Below are 17,748 nucleotides of genomic sequence, written 5' to 3' on the forward strand. Positions count from 1 at the left end.
ATATCATCCTAGACCTGGTCAGGGAGTGGGAAGATGACCTCACATCCCCCACCCTTTGCTCCCAAGCATTGAGCCCCTTGGAGAAGCTGCTCAATGTCTTGCATTTTTTGGCCACTGGGTCGTTTCAGCGGACCACTGCCATAGTGGGGGGGGTCTCACAGGCCACGCAGTCACGCTGCCTACACCAGGTACTGGCAATCATGACAGCGCGCCCCTCAGTCCGCAGGCACATATACATGCCCAGAACACCCGCAGAAAGGCAGGCCGTTGTCCTGGATTTTTTCAGGGTGGCACACTTCCCCAAAGTGCTCGGTGCCATAGATTGCACCCATGTGGCCCTACGTCCACCTAGGGCCACTGAGCACATCTACCGAAACCGCAAGCACTGGCATTCCATCAATGTACAGGTGGTATGCGATGCAAAGGGAATCATCACCTCTGTCTATGCAAACTACCCTGGCTCCACCCATGACAGTTTCATATACAGAATGTCCGCCCTGAGCCGGGCCCTGGAAGCTGGGCAGCATGGCGACACATGGCTCCTAGGTCAGTACAAATGCCCTTGCACATGCATGCAAGTCACACACAGACAAATATCCCAACCCTAATAATCTCAATTATTATCACCTCCCCAGGGGACAGTGCCTACCCTCTGAGCAACCACATGATGACGCCAATCCGGAACCCCACCACACCACCCCAGGTAAGATACAACGCCGCCCATATTGCAACCAGGGGCATAGTGGAGCGCACATTCGGAGTGCTCAAGTCACGTTTCCGCTCCCTTGACCGCTCTGGTGGGCAACTACTCTATGCACCACCAGTAGTGTGCAGGATCATTGTGGCAGCATGTGTCCTGCACAATGTTGCAACACGGCAGGGCGTCCCGGTGGACATGGTGGTGCCCCCACATCCCCAACCACAGGCACAGGCGCTGCCCATGGGAGGGGACAGGGCACGTGGCGAGGAAGCCCGGACCCAGCTTGTGGCCACATTTTTCACCTAAACTCCCACCCCTGCGGAGTGCACACAGGCCTGGCACATACCAGGTGACAATCGATGATGACAAAGTGACAGTCAACTGTCATAACCCTACCACCCTGAGATAGTTGCCATGGAAGTGCCACATCGTCTGCATCCCTAGCTACTTAAACACAAGCTATCCTGTGCAACCAAAATGCACACATATGACATGTGACATGACATGGGCCATACACAAGTATTCCAAGGCGCAATGAGGCAGGGGGGGGGAACAAGGGAACACAGAGAACGGTACTACTAGGCCAGGTGTCATTGAGATTGTGCAAGTGCAGGGGTAGGGGGAAGGGAAAAGTGCAAGGGGAAGGGTGGGGGGGAGTCCAGTACAGGGGAAGTAGGCCAAAAGAATAATACATAGGTCGCCTGGTGGCAACTGCAAAGATAAGTGCAGACAAGTGCGGGGAAGGGAGGGCTGTAGGGATAGAGAGACAGTACTGCAGTGCAGGGGTTGCCAGGGTGGCAGTGCAAGTGGACAGTGGCTGGGCCAGGGACCGAGGTTGGTGAGAGTGTCCCAGTAGCAGCTCCTGTGCAGTTCCAGTGAAGAATTCTGCAAGGGAGAGGCACAGAGTAATCAGAAGCAAAGAGGAAGGTCTTGAGGTGCTTCCAGAACTGGAGATGGTTCCCCTCAAGTTCAAGTCAGGCAGGAAGTCTGTTCCAGGGGGAGGGCCCTGCTGCGGAGAGAAACCTACCCCCAGCTAGTTGCTCTGAGAAGCGGATGACCTGGACATGCAAGGTGTGCATCACACACACCTGCAAAACAGGCCATGGCCATCACTGTCATGTCACTCAAACCCTCCCAAACATCAACATGACATGGCAAGCAATACCCATACACTGACGCAGTAACAATAAGGTACACATTGCCATGTCCTAAATGTACAGTGGCATCGGACAATGATGCCTGACCCGGAATCAGATGAAATGACAGACCAACAAAATGTCCCACCCAAAATAAGTCGTTTCCAAATGCATTGCAACAGTCGTAGACGTAACATCACAATGAATGCCTGTCTATATGCACATTATGCATTGCAAAATCAACACTGCAGCTCATGTGTGCAGTGTCCCACTCCTGCATCACACTGCTCAGCGCACAGCACAGTGAACAGCCATTGCGTGTGATGCACACCCTGAGCATCACATCTAAGTGACAGACTACATCAAACATCAAATTTGGCATGTACTGGAACCATAATCGGTCACAGAACATGTGCTGCCGGGACACAGTGGGCACCAGAAGGCAAACAGTGTACACATGGATATGCAAGGGTGGGAGTACATGGAGTGCATCCGAGTGCAAGTGTGTGGTTCTGCAGGGACATGCACTCCACATTTGCATGTGCACTCAAGTGACCATCAGTGTTCCCTACACATCACATGTGAACATCCACCATGTGTACACCCCAGCATGTCAAACCACAACTATCCCCTCGCACCTGAAAGGAAAACACAACACATGAACAGGCATTGATCAGCAGAACACAACATGTACATAGGACAACAACATTACAATGTCAGAGTTCCCATCACACTGCAGGGCAATGCAACTATCAACAACAACCCCACCCTCCCGCGCAAATAACCATGACCCGCTGAACAACTGCACCTGGGTCATGGAGCCTCCAACCCTCATTTCCACCTGGCCACAGGATCACCTTTACCCTTCGTGTCCATCTCCCACCTTGTGTGTAAAAAGATGCCTGAACCCTCAGAATCCACTCATTTCCAAAATCACAAAATCCAAGGCATGAAAACGAACCCAAACACCCTCCAGTAGATGACTTGACGTAGCAGTACCTCACAAACGCCAAGTACTACCACAATGATGCAACCACCAAGGTAGCACAGCAGAACAATGTCACGACAGGATGTGAGACATGTGTGGTACATGACATAGGATGATGCACCATGAATGGATGTGTACTGTCACAGGTCCCCTGTCCAGGCGCGGGAGTCTCATGAAACAACTACCCACACCATGTCCCGGGTGCCTGCAAGGTCAAACTCACACAGGCCCCTGAGATCATGGTGGGGAATGAGGTTCAGGGATATGCAGTCGGGACAGGTGTAGACACACTGGATGACTGGAATGAGTGGCAGTTGAGGGGAGGAGGAATGACACATGAAACTAGGGAATGCACGAAAATGTACAACCTGCATGAACACATACACAATCCAAACAAACTTGGACATCATTGTCATGGCCTTCTGTAGTCCAGGCTCAGGAGTGGTACGAACCAACCACCCCCTCTAGGGTTTTGGCGCCTGCAAGTTCGGGGCTTACACAGGCATCCGCAACCCCAGTGGGGAAAGAGGGTCAGGGAACGTTGCTTGGATAGGCATGGGAAGCAGGAACACCGGGTAGAGGGTACAGGTTTCATAATTGCATACGATCACGGGTGATTAGGGAAAAAAACATACCAAATAGGACCACACATACATCCGTGCATCAGTACACTCCCCAGCAAGCCTATGCAGGGCAGTTTGTAAGGAAAACAACAAGACACTTAGCTCTGGTTTTGAGTGCTGGCCTCCTGCCTGCACACTCTCAGGGCCGGTTACAGGAGCACTGCAATGCTGCAAAGAGAGACACAGTCAACAACCTGTATGTGCCAATTACACGAAAACACAACACAAAACATGCCCCATAGCAACAAACTACTCTACAAACAGACAATCAGTGCTCGATGCTTCGTACCCATATATAACATCACCCCTGTGACAGGTCATACACAGTCAATGCAGTAAGTCAGGCGCTGGTGGGTGCGTGGCAAATGGAACACCAATGTGTCACAATTCACACAACATGCAATGTTCCCTGGGTAAGCAGACAGACCCATATGGCAAGCCATGACTACAGAGCAAGTTGCGTACCACCACGACCAAAACAAAGTTGGCAGTGCATTTATCATGAAGTACGTGGAATAGACATGCACTGCACCCAAGTATGTCCCTTGCTGTATGTCCCTGTGAGCTGCCCCTTTCCATGTCTCGGAAGGCTACATGGTTGATACAAGTGCCTCAATGAACCTTGGTGTACCGCAGGGTATGTGCCACTGCCCCTGCATGTGTCCCAGACAACCCTACTATCAACAGCCATCAGTCCACAAACACATCTGAGCTGCATTGTGTGCTTCAACACCAATATTCATCTAAGCTCACCCTCAGTGCTGTGACTAAGCCTGCATGTGCAACTCGCCTGGTGCAAGCTTTGCTGTGTCGTGGCCCCCCTGTGATGCTCACCTTGCCTGGAGTTCCTTGGAACATGTCAGCAGTTCTAGGATGTGGGTCTGCAATCACTGTGGCTCTGCTCGTGCACACATGTGCATGTGGGCACCAACAAACGGGTCAGGAATTCCGTCGTCCAATGGGCCATGTCTGCTGGCAAAGGTGCTCTGGTGCCTCATCCCCCTGCAGAAAGTGCATGAAACAAATGATTAATGCATCAAAGTGATCTGTGTGTGTCTCATCAGGCATCTCATTACTTGACCATGTCAGAGAGTCACATCACAAATCACACCATCAGTCTGTCTTTGACTTCCAAAGTGTGGAACACTATCTACAGCATGAATTGCAACAGGCACGTGTACAGGAAAGATATGAGACATAATACACAATGCATAGCAATCAATGTCCACATTAATCATGACACACCCCATCTAGCTAAAGCTGAACAGTGGACAATTACACCTAAATCATCCCCACTAGGGGTGTCAACACAAGTCACAAAGCACCAGACATGCCACAGATATGACAGTCCAAAGCCCTTGTGTAAAAATCTGTAACACCGAACCATCCTTGCGAGCCCATGGATAAGGGAGGCAGGAGTGGCATATGTGAGTCAAGGAACCCAAGCAGCAAACACATACACAAGACAACCATGAAGGGCCCAGCTGGAACAGACAGTGGATGCCTTCAAAAACCACAAGGCACCGCACTGTCACATGAAAGCACAATAGAATACAAATTTTAAACTAACTCAACTATTAACTAATTACACTAACTATGGAAAACCTACATTACCTATTTAAACTAACTATCAAACAGAAACTTAACTAACTAAACTAAAAGAAAAATCAAAAATGGCCACATACGACCCGGGGGGGAGGGGAGGCACCCAGGAGGGGGGAGGTACAGGGTGCTGCTCAACATCCACATGCGATGATGCTGAGCCAAAAAAAAATACCTCCATGGGCTCAACGCCTGCACAGCACGACCTATGTGGGAGATAGATGGTCGTCCGAGTCTGGCTCATCCTGGAAAGGAGGACGTGGCACAGTAGCCTGGCCACGCCTAGCCGCAGCTTGCCCCTCGTCGGCAGCAAGTCTGCCGGACAGGTGAGCCTGGTTCTGTGTGGCGATGTTACATAGGTCTGCATGCAGAACCTCACGTGATACACGTGCTTCCTCTTGCAAGGTAGCACGTGTAACACGGAGTTCCTCCTGCAAGGCCTGGCTGGACAACCGCTGCACCTCCCGGCAAGCCTGTAGCTCAGCCGAGATGGTGCGTTCAAGCTGTGCAAACCTCTCCTCTGCCTGCTGCCTCTGGGACATCATAAGGACACCCAGAGTGGATCTGAGGGAGGCATACTCCTCCCTCAGGGCATCCATGTGCGCCTCTGCATGAGCAGCAATTGCTTGACGCAGAGACGACATTTCAGCCTGGCGTGCCCTGTCTGAGGCCGCCATGCCCAGCCTGAGCGAGCGGGCCGTGGACCGTGCCGCCTGCTGCTGGAGAAGCACCTGCCTAGCAGGGGGGAGCACAGATCGGGCCACACGCTCCATGCTGTCAGCGATGTTCTCCATTGCTGCCCCCTGCCGTTCGGAATTGGCAGTCATGTCTTGCTCCCACTCAGTATACAGCGGTTGCGCGCGGCGACCGCGTTGCCGGGCTTGACCCCTGCGGGACCCAAGGACCGGAGGTCCTCGCTGTGTTGGCACCGCCTGCGGCTGCACGACTACATGCCCCCGTCGACGTGATGTCCCAGGCACATCAGTGACTGGTGTGGAGGGTGACCCTGCGTCCCGATCCACCACGGGCGGAGGAACCAAGACTGTCTGATCCCTCAGTGCAGGTGTCGCAGACAGAGGAGTGTCCACATCAGAATCACTCACCCCTGACACATGGACTTGATTGTCATCCAACTCAACATGGACGTCAGAGTAGTCATCAAGGCTGGACTCATAGGCAGCCAGAGACAGGATGGACTGCAGCACTTGGGGGGTTTCGTGGCCTACCACCCCACGACCCCCACTAGTGCCGGGTTGATGTGGTCTTACCAACCCTGTGTCTGGCGTGACAACACCATCCTCTGCATCCATTGCGTCATCACCTGAAAAATAGAGAGGAAAAGGTCACTACACATGTCAGAAGCACACAACACACACACACACCGACAGCAAAGGCATCCGGCAGACATGTGACACACAACATATGACCAGGCATGCATGCTGGGTCTACTTAGAATAGCCACTGTGATCAGACCTGTTGAAAGGTGGCAGTTTGCATGGAAGTGGGTCTATGCAGTGCTGAAAATGTGTACGCCACTTACTACCTACATGTACAAGCACTCCATGGTGTGTGCCAGGAAATGTGAAGGCAGTGCAATGTCAAATTCAGACATCACGTGCATTGTGTATTCAATGTGTACCATGTCTAGCAGCCAAGCACCCCTCCACCCCAGTACCAAAGCAGGGATGCCTAGCATGGTATCAAAAGGCTGCCCATACACCTGTGTATTGACAAGCAGTGTTGACTGGCATCAACAGCTTAATGTGAATCAAATTACAACACTGCTAATGATGCTGGGACAGTGGGCAGGACACATGATGGAATATCCGGAGGCCAGCCACGTGTGAAGAAGACACGACAAGAGTTGGACAGAGTCATTGGCCATTGAACAGGCTGAGGCCTGTGAGCCACACAGATTGTCATTGCCTAAACATGTGTGCAACGCAGGACTGAGCCACAGTTGACATGGGGAGGCCGATAATATGGCAGGCAATGTATGTAACCAAGGACTCATATTACAGTGATCATCCAGTCAAGGACACATAGGGGCATGCGTGCAATGCACATGGAGCATGAATGGGCACTCATGTCCCTGCGGGACATCTGACCCATGCACAGTACAAGTGGGATACCCTGCATCGAGTACTAAGGCTGTACCACACGGCATATGTCTGGCAGTTTCTAAGCTGTAAGTTAGCATCTACACAGGACACATGAACAAGAAACTACACATTGGCAAGAATGTAGCAGACCAGTGCAAAGGTGGAACTGGGGTGCAGAGTGGCGGAGGAGGGGCAAGGGAGCATGCCCACATGGAGTCCCGCATGCAGGCAGAGGAGACATGCATGACGGTAGCATTGCATTACTTACACATCAGAACCATGTACACGTCACATGTAGCAGCAATCATGCACAACACATCCCACAAGTGAAACACACACGTCCTCAACAACTACGCTTCAACACTCACTGGACTGGGCATCAAAGTCCAGCATCTCTCCCACACCTTCGACCAATTCTGGTGGTATGAACTCCGCAACGAGAGCCTCATGCGGAGTGAGTTCTTCCTCCTCTGGTGCAAGCCCACCGCCAGTCACCAGAGTCAAGTTGTAATTTGAGGCACGCTTAGCCTTAGTGCTGCGCTTGATGTCATTCCAGCGCTTTTTGCACTCCTGCGCCGTGCGCACCTCATGGCCGAATGAACTGACATGTTCCGCAACATGCTTCCAGTGGGTGTCACGTTGGGCAGCCGTAGTCTGACTATTGGCACCCACTAGCATGTCACGGCTGTGTCCCCGCACGTAGTCCACGAGGAAGTCCAGTTCCTGCTTACAGAAAGGCTTCTTCCTCGACGTGCAGGAGGTCGTGGCTGTGTGTGGGGTCCCAGCCTGTGCTGCAGGTGCAACCTTCCTCCTCTTGGACTGTGGCGCAGACCCTGGCTGGCTAATGCCGCCCTGACCAGTATGGCCAGTGGGTTCGGTGGATTGAGCCGAGGGAGTGGCAGGTGGAGGGATGACCAAAGGCCTGACTTGTGTCAGTGGCAGCTGGGTGCCCACTAATGGACCCTGCGCAGCAACATCAGCTGTGGCAGGGTCATTGACCGCAACGGTCCTGGTTGGCAGACTCACAACCGGGGTGCTGTTGGGTGCATCTGCCCCTGCACTTGCCAACACCCGGCTGTTCGGGGCAGCAGTGACATGACTGCACCAGGGACACGTGTCTTGGTCTGAGCAGCCCGGCGTGCCCCTATGGTTTCCCCCCTGGCCTGTTGGAGATCTACCAAGGGCTCTTCAAGTGCCAACGCAGCCTGCGCTGGCAGACCCTGAGCCTGGGTGGCGGTGTCCACAGCTGCACCTGCAGCTACCGCTACCCTTGGGCCCGTGGCAGTCGATGGAACGGACTGCTGGGTCATACGGGTGCCAGTGCCAGATGCAGGAGCTGCATCCCCCGGAACCACAGGGGGTGGTGGCATGGCTGCACCGACACATGGCACAACATTGTGCTCAAGTGGCGCACCCCTGCCTCTTCCCCCTCTGTGGCTGCCCTGGACACCCTGGAGTCCCCCTACTCCCTGGTCACCACGGCCACGTCCCCGACCACGCCCGCCACGAGGAGTACGCCCAGCTGAGGCGCCCCTCACCTTTGGTGGCCTCCCAACCATGGCACAGATGTAATAGTGCTGGCACAGATGGAGTGGTGCCAATGGGAGGTGTACACCACAATTGTCCTGGGCAATTGGGGTGAAGGGGGTGGGAAGCAAGATGTTAACAGCCCCCCTGCACCTGCAAGGCTGTATGTGACCCCGGTGATGTGGTGACAGGTCACGCAACGCTCAGGCACCCCAAAACTGCAGTAAAACCGTGCACGCAACCCTGCAGCCTACGTGCGTGGATTTGACCTCCCGCAGTACGCGGTGGCACCCAGTAACACGAATAACGCGTACGCGTGGGACACGCAGGCTACGATGACATCGAAAATGGGTGCAATACACAGGGGCACCCGCAGTGGGAAAAGGAGCGTTTGCGACTCACCGTCTGACTAGCGCGATGCAGAAAAACACACGTAGCCAATACCCCCGCCAAAAGAAGAGATACGTCCTTGAGAGCTGTGAAGTAGATGGCGCGCGAAACAACTGGAAGCAGCAACACACGTCGGTCTCCACGGAAGGCACGTACAGCGAACTGCTGGGCCCGCTTACCTTTAACCCGTGCTGAGGGAAACGCACGCGCGCGTCACGTCACATGCGGACGTGCAGTTTTTCATGCGCGATTACGCGCATTACACACGGACGTGCAGTTTTTCACGCGCGATTACGCGCATTACACGCGGACGTGCAGTTTTCCACACGCGATTAGCCTGGGTACGTGTTTTTCCGGGTGTGCGGGTAGTTCCACACGCGATTAGCCTGGGTACGTGTGTTCCGGGTGTGCGGGTAGTTCCACACGCGATTAGCCTGGGTACGTGTGTTCCGGGGTGGCGTGAACTTTCACACGCGATTGATTGAAATCCACGTGTGTTCTGTCATCACGTGCAATGAGGGATACACCCTCGCACGACACGTCACAGACGCGCTCACGCGCTGAGGGCCTTTGGTCCAATGAAAATGCGTATGCGTGCAGACGCGCTTACGCGCTATGGGCCTTTCCTCGAATTACACGCTGACGTGCAGATTTTTCACGTGCCAAATCACTCCGTATCAAGCTGGCCACGCGAATACACACGGAAGACCACGCTCCTGCCCAGAAGGCCGAATCACTGCCCCCCAGTGCCCCGAGCAGCCTCCCACGTGCCATCTGCTGCTGCCTGCCTGCCTGCCTGCCTGCCTGCTGCCACCGTGCCCTGCCATTTGGTGCCTGCACATCAGCCATCTGCAGGGGTCCAGTTGCTGTGTCGACCCCTGCTGGAACAGTAGACTCCCGACTGGGATACCATCGCTCCACAGCCCAGCCCCAGGACCCAGTTGCCCACCCACGCCTGCCTCGGGGGTCGCCATGTCGGGGCAAGCACCATCTGAGACCAGTGGCGACCCCCAGCCAGAGAGGCAGAGGGCCACCAGCTTCAGTGAGAAGGAAGTTGGTGTCCTGGTGGAGCATGTCCTGGGGCATTATGATGCCCTCTTCGGAAGACCACGCGCCAACAAGGAAGGACGGGAGAGGATCTGGGACGATGTAGTGGTTGCCATCAACGCGGAGGGGGTGGCAACCCGCGACATCAAGCACATCAAGAAGCGCTGGGAGGACTTGAGGTCCAGGACCCTCAATAAGGCCCGGCGCCTCGCGGAGGGGGGCCGGGCACGCCTGAGTGACATCCATATGAGGGTCCTGGAACGCGTAGACCCAGCGCTCCATGCCCAGATCCTTCGGAGGCAGACCCATCTGGAGTTGGCCGGTAAGTGGCCAAGCATTACTGTGTGAGACAGGGCATGTTGCAGTGTGCTGGTTGTCTGATACCTGCCTGTATGTGTGACATAGGCCATGTACGTATGTGTGTGTGCAGGGACATCATGGTCAGGCATGTGAGTACAGTGATGTGTGAACCACATGGTTGGTGCATGTGTTCTATTGCAACATGGGGGGCTCTGTGCGGAATGGACACATGGAAGCATGGCAGTCTCTGTTCCTGGACATGGGTGGGGGTGAGGGATGGGTGCTGGTCCCATGTACACGTATGGTGCCCATGTGTGTGTGTCTGAACTGCGTGTCTGTGACTTGTAACTGCCATGGATGCATGACACATGTCTGTGACAATGTTCAGATTCACTGATGCAGCCTAGTCATCCTTGTATCCACTGCGTCTGTGGTGTACGAGGCCAGATGGATGGAACTACGGTGAGGTGTGTGCATGTGATGGCAAGACCCATGATGCATGTGAGTTTAAAACCAACATTGTATGAATCATGAGTCCCTTGGTCATGTATGCCAATGTCCATGGCATGCGCCATGCCTGTTACTGTATGTGTTTTGCCTGCACTGACCCATGTGTTGTGGCGGGACATGATGGAAGTGATGTATGACAGTGCCACTCATCTGCTGTTGCTTCCTGTCTAGGGGACCATTGTACAGTACCCTGATGCTTGTGTTCTATGTCTCCCTCTACACAGTGGCAAGTGAAGAAGAGGGCGGAGAAGGCGCTGTGGAGCAGAGCGGCGGGGATGCCACCACGGCTGCAGCGGAAGGGGTGGGTGAGCCCCCACAGGGGCTTGCACCGGCGGAAGACGGCGTGGAGACATCCAGGTTGGTGGTTTCCACAGAGGGGGAGGAGGCCGCTACTGAGCCACACATGGGGCCTGGTGGGGGCATCCCCGCTGGTGCAAGTGGTGCAGTCCAGGGCCAGGGGCAGGAGGCAGCACAGGTCGCCGTGGAGGTGCCTGTGCATGTCACTGTCCCTGACACTGTGACTGCACCACCATGCACCAGCAGGGATGCCCCATCCCAGGCCCGTCCGCAGGTAGGGGAGATGTCCATGTCATCTGACACTCCTCTACCTGCATACGAGGGGACCCCTGGCCGTGTGGAGAGGGTCCTGATTGGTGTCGCGTTGCGCACGGCTGGCATTCGTGATGAGGTGCATGCTTCCCGGGAGGAGCATGCACATCATCACGAAGAGCACCGTGCGTACGTGAACCATTTGGGAGCCGCCATGGTCGGGGGTTTCCTACATGTGTGTGGCCTTCTGGTGACCCTCTCCTCCTCTGTGGAGGCTATGCGCCAGTCGTGCTCCATGCCGTCTTCCGGCCCAGATGCCACCAGGGCCCCCTGTGGACCTGCCCCGACCAACGCAGCCAGCTCGGTGGGGACCCCATCCCTGCCACAGTCGGGAGTCGAAGGTCCAGCAGGGGTGGACACACCAGCAACTGTCCCCCTGCAGATGGAGGATGTGCCGGCATCATCTGGCAGGGCACGTGCACGACGGCATCGGTGGATTCCATCAGCCTGGATGCCGTCGTGCTGGCAGAGGCAGTGGCGTCGGAGGCAGCAGCAGGCTCGACGTGGGAGGCATCATGGCTCGGGGCCATCAAGATCAGAGGGGCAGGCATCGGCCGGAGGGCAGGAGAACCCTGGGATGGCAGTGTCTTCCGTGTGGGAACAGTTGGTCCAGCGGATAGGTGCGGAGCGGCAGCGGGCGGAAGAGGAGCGGCTCACCATGGTCAGGGCGGAGTTCTCCATGCGTCGGGCGTTGAGGCGGGCTGAGTGCCTCGAGGAAGCTCGCAGGGAGTTTGAGGTGGACACGGGGTTGTCCCTGCGAGACCTCGGGGCCAGGACAGAGTCCCGCCTCCGGGACATCGACATGGAGTTCGATGATGCCCTGGCCGGCAACATCACAGAGTGAGCCGCAGGACTTGCCCGCTGCCATTGTATATAGTTCTTTAGTTAGTTAGTGTTAGGTTTCCTTTATTTTTTAAGTTTTGTTTGGACCGCTCGGACAATGGCCACTTTTCTGTATATATTTTTATTATTAGTTAGTAGTAGTAGGTTTAATTTATGGTGTTGGTCTCATGGACCCTGGGATATTCTTGTACATAGTTTGATGTTTGGAAAACATTTGGTGGATTTATATTTGTGTTCACCATGAGGCAATGGTTTTTCCTTATTTTTCCCCCCATTATTTTGCTTTGGACTACATTAGTTTTTGGATTCCTTTGTTTTTTGATTTTTTCTATTTGTTCTCGGACATGGACCATTTGTTTTGTCATCCCCATTGTTGTGTGTTTTATTTCTTTACTTCATTTTCATCTTTAATACATATATTTATTACTTCCATTTGTGGTATTTTCTCATTGGTTTCATGCATGTCATGATATGGGTTTTGACATTCACTTGCACCCATTGTTTATGTGTGTGTGAGGGACATGTGTTCATTTACATACTTGCCATTGGGGTTGTATCATGTAATTGCATCTACTATGTGGGTGGATGCAATCCTTGCCTGGGTGTTTGTGCTGGGTATGCTGCCCATTACTGCCATGATTGCGTTTCGTCAGGACCTGGGGGCAGGGGGACATGAGTGGGGGCCTGCTGGGGGGTGGGGGTGCAAGGGGACATGGTTGGGGGCCTGCTGGCAGGTGCCCCACAGTGCTAGGGGGTGGGGGTGCAAGGGGACATGAGTGGGACATGGTTGGGGGCCTGCTGGCAGGTGCCCCACAGTGCTGGGGGGTGGGGGTGCAAGGGGACATGAGTGGGGGCCTGCTGGGGGGTGGGGGTGCAAGGGGACATGAGTGGGACATGGTTGGGGGCCTGCTGGCAGGTGCCCCACAGTGCTGGGGGGTGGGGGTGCAAGGGGACATGAGTGGGGGCCTGCTGGGGGGTGGGGGTGCAAGGGGACATGAGTGGGACATGGGTGGGGGCCTGCTGGCAGGTGCCCCACAGTGCTGGGGGGTGGGGGTGCAAGGGGACATGAGTGGGACATGGTTGGGGGCCTGCTGGCAGGTGCCCCACAGTGCTGGGGGGTGGGGGTGCAAGGGGACATGAGTGGGGGCCTGCTGGGGGGTGGGGGTGCAAGGGGACATGAGTGGGACATGGGTGGGGGCCTGCTGGCAGGTGCCCCACAGTGCTGGGGGGTGGGGGTGCAAGGGGACATGAGTGGGGGCCTGCTGGGGGGTGGGGGTGCAAGGGGACATGAGTGGGACATGGTTGGGGGCCTGCTGGCAGGTGCCCCACAGTGCTGGGGGGTGGGGGTGCAAGGGGACATGAGTGGGGGCCTGCTGGGGGGTGGGGGTGCAAGGGGACATGAGTGGGGGCCTGCTGGGGGGTGGGGGTGCAAGGGGACATGAGTGGGACATGGTTGGGGGCCTGCTGGCAGGTGCCCCACAGTGCTGGGGGGTGGGGGTGCAAGGGGACATGAGTGGGACATGGTTGGGGGCCTGCTGGCAGGTGCCCCACAGTGCTGGGGGGTGGGGGTGCAAGGGGACATGAGTGGGGGCCTGCTGGGGGGTGGGGGTGCAAGGGGACATGAGTAGGGGCCTGCTGGGGGGTGGGGGTGCAAGGGGACATGAGTGGGACATGGTTGGGGGCCTGCTGGCAGGTGCCCCACAGTGCTGGGGGGTGGGGGTGCAAGGGGACATGAGTGGGGGCCTGCTGGGGGGTGGGGGTGCAAGGGGACATGAGTGGGACATGGGTGGGGGCCTGCTGGCAGGTGCCCCACAGTGCTGGGGGGTGGGGGTGCAAGGGGACATGAGTGGGGGCCTGCTGGGGGGTGGGGGTGCAAGGGGACATGAGTGGGACATGGTTGGGGGCCTGCTGGCAGGTGCCCCACAGTGCTGGGGGGTGGGGGTGCAAGGGGGACATGAGTGGGGGCCTGCTGGGGGGTGGGGGTGCAAGGGGACATGGTTGGGGGCCTGGTGGCAGGTGCCCCACAGTGCTGGGGGGTGGGGGTGCAAGGGGACATGAGTGGGACATGGTTGGGGGCCTGCTGGCAGGTGCCCCACAGTGCTGGGGGGTGGGGGTGCAAGGGTACATGAGTGGGGGCCTGCTGGGGGATGGGGGTGCAAGGGGACATGAGTGGGGGCCTGCTGGGGGGTGGGGGTGCAAGGGGACATGAGTGGGACATGGTTGGGGGCCTGCTGGCAGGTGCCCCACAGTGCTGGGGGGTGGGGGTGCAAGGGCACATGAGTGGGGGCCTGCTGGGGGGTGGGGGTGCAAGGGGACATGAGTGGGACATGGGTGGGGGCCTGCTGGCAGGTGCCCCACAGTGCTGGGGGGTGGGGGTGCAAGGGGACATGAGTGGGGGCCTGCTGGGGGGTGGGGGTGCAAGGGGACATGAGTGGGACATGGTTGGGGGCCTGCTGGCAGGTGCCCCACAGTGCTGGGGGGTGGGGGTGCAAGGGGGACATGAGTGGGGGCCTGCTGGGGGGTGGGGGTGCAAGGGGACATGGTTGGGGGCCTGGTGGCAGGTGCCCCACAGTGCTGGGGGGTGGGGGTGCAAGGGGACATGAGTGGGACATGGTTGGGGGCCTGCTGGCAGGTGCCCCACAGTGCTGGGGGGTGGGGGTGCAAGGGGACATGAGTGGGGGCCTGCTGGGGGGTGGGGGTGCAAGGGGACATGAGTGGGACATGGGTGGGGGCCTTGTGGAGGCTGCCCCTGGTGACTGGAGGGGTGGGGGTGGTGGGAGACATGGCTTGGGGCCTGGTGGAGGCTGCCCCTGGTGACTGGAGGGGTGGGGGTGGTGGGAGACATGGGTGGGGGCCTGGTTGAGGCTGCCCCTGGTGACTGGAGGGGTGGGGGTGGTGTGAGACATGGGTGGGGGCCTTGTGGAGGCTGCCCCTGGTGACTGGGTGGTGGGGGTGGTGGGAGACATGGGTGGGGGCCTTGTGGAGGCTGCCCCAGGTGACTGGAGGGGTGGGGGTGGTGGGAGACATGGGTGGGGGCCTGGTGGAGGCTGCCCCTGGTGACTGGAGGGGTGGGGGTGGTGGGAGACATGGGTGGGGGCCTGGTGGAGGCTGCCCCTGGTGACTGGGTGGTGGGGGTGGTGGGAGACATGGGTGGGGGCCTGGTGGAGGCTGCCCCTGGTGACTGGAGGGGTGGGGGTGGTGGGAGACATGGGTGGGGGCCTGGTGGAGGCTGCCCCTGGTGACTGGAGGGGTGGGGGTGGTGGGAGACATGGGTGGGGGCCTGGTGGAGGCTGCCCCTGGTGACTGGAGGGGTGGGGGTGGTGGGAGACATGGGTGGGGGCCTGGTGGAGGCTGCCCCTGGTGACTGGAGGGGTGGGGGTGGTGTGAGACATGGGTGGGGGCCTTGTGGAGGCTGCCCCTGGTGACTGGGTGGTGGGGGTGGTGGGAGACATGGGTGGGGGCCTTGTGGAGGCTGCCCCTGGTGACTGGAGGGGTGGGGGTGGTGGGAGACATGGGTGGGGGCCTGGTGGAGGCTGCCCCTGGTGACTGGAGGGGTGGGGGTGGTGGGAGACATGGTTGGGGGCCTGCTGGGGGTGGGGGTGCAAGGGGACATGGTTGGGGGCCTGCTGGCAGGTGCCCCACAGTGCTGGGGGGTGGGGGTGGTGGGAGACATGGGTGGGGGCCTGGTGGAGGCTGCCCCTGCACTGCTGAGGGGTGGGGGTGCTGGGAGACATGGGTTGGACATGGGTGGGGGCCTGGTGGAGGCTGCCCCTGCACTGCTGGGGGGTGGGGGTGGTGGGAGACATGGGTGGGGGCCTGGTGGAGGCTGCCCCTGGTGACTGGGGGTGGTGGGAGACATGGGTGGGGGCCTGGTGGAGGCTGCCCCTGGTGGCTGGGGGGTGGGGGTAGTGGGAGACATGGGTGGGGGCCTTGTGGAGGCTGCCCCTGGTGACTGGAGGGGTGGGGGTGGTGGGAGACATGGGTGGGGGCCTGGTGGAGGCTGCCCCTGGTGACTGGAGGGGTGGGGGTGCAAGGGGACATGAGTGGGACATGGTTGGGGGCCTGCTGGCAGGTGCCCCACAGTGCTGGGGGGTGGGGGTGCAAGGGGACATTAGTGGGGGCCTGCTGGGGGGTGGGGGTGCAAGGGGACATGAGTGGGACATGGTTGGGGGCCTGCTGGCAGGTGCCCCACAGTGCTGGGGGGTGGGGGTGCAAGGGGACATGAGTGGGGGCCTGCTGGGGGGTGGGGGTGCAAGGGGACATGAGTGGGGGCCTGCTGGGGGGTGGGGGTGCAAGGGGACATGAGTGGGACATGGTTGGGGGCCTGCTGGCAGGTGCCCCACAGTGCTGGGGGGTGGGGGTGCAAGGGGACATGAGTGGGGGCCTGCTGGGGGGTGGGGGTGCAAGGGGACATGAGTGGGACATGGGTGGGGGCCTGCTGGCAGGTGCCCCACAGTGCTGGGGGGTGGGGGTGCAAGGGGACATGAGTGGGACATGGTTGGGGGCCTGCTGGCAGGTGCCCCACAGTGCTGGGGGGTGGGGGTGCAAGGGGACATGAGTGGGGGCCTGCTGGGGGGTGGGGGTGCAAGGGGACATGAGTGGGACATGGTTGGGGGCCTGCTGGCAGGTGCCCCACAGTGCTGGGGGGTGGGGGTGCAAGGGGACATGAGTGGGGGCCTGCTGGGGGGTGGGGGTGCAAGGGGACATGAGTGGGACATGGTTGGGGGCCTGCTGGCAGGTGCCCCACAGTGCTGGGGGGTGGGGGTGCAAGGGGACATGAGTGGGACATGGTTGGGGGCCTGCTGGCAGGTGCCCCACAGTGCTGGGGGGTGGGGGTGCAAGGGGACATGAGTGGGGCCCTGCTGGGGGGTGGGGGTGCAAGGGGACATGAGTGGGGGCCTGCTGGGGGGTGGGGGTGCAAGGGGACATGAGTGGGACATGGTTGGGGGCCTGCTGGCAGGTGCCCCACAGTGCTGGGGGGTGGGGGTGCAAGGGGACATGAGTGGGGGCCTGCTGGGGGGTGGGGGTGCAAGGGGACATGAGTGGGACATGGGTGGGGGCCTGCTGGCAGGTGCCCCACAGTGCTGGGGGGTGGGGGTGCAAGGGGACATGAGTAGGGGCCTGCTGGGGGGTGGGGGTGCAAGGGGACATGAGTGGGGGCCTGCTGGGGGGTGGGGGTGCAAGGGGACATGAGTGGGACATGGTTGGGGGCCTGCTGGCAGGTGCCCCACAGTGCTGGGGGGTGGGGGTGCAAGGGGACATGAGTGGGACATGTTTGGGGGCCTGCTGGCAGGTGCCCCACAGTGCTGGGGGGTGGGGGTGCAAGGGGACATGAGTGGGGCCCTGCTGGGGGGTGGGGGTGCAAGGGGAC

This window comes from Ambystoma mexicanum, chromosome 4p, assembly GCF_040938575.1.
Source record: "Ambystoma mexicanum isolate Mex_15411 chromosome 4p, UKY_AmexF1_1, whole genome shotgun sequence".
In the NCBI taxonomy this organism is placed as follows: Eukaryota; Metazoa; Chordata; class Amphibia; order Caudata; family Ambystomatidae; genus Ambystoma; species Ambystoma mexicanum.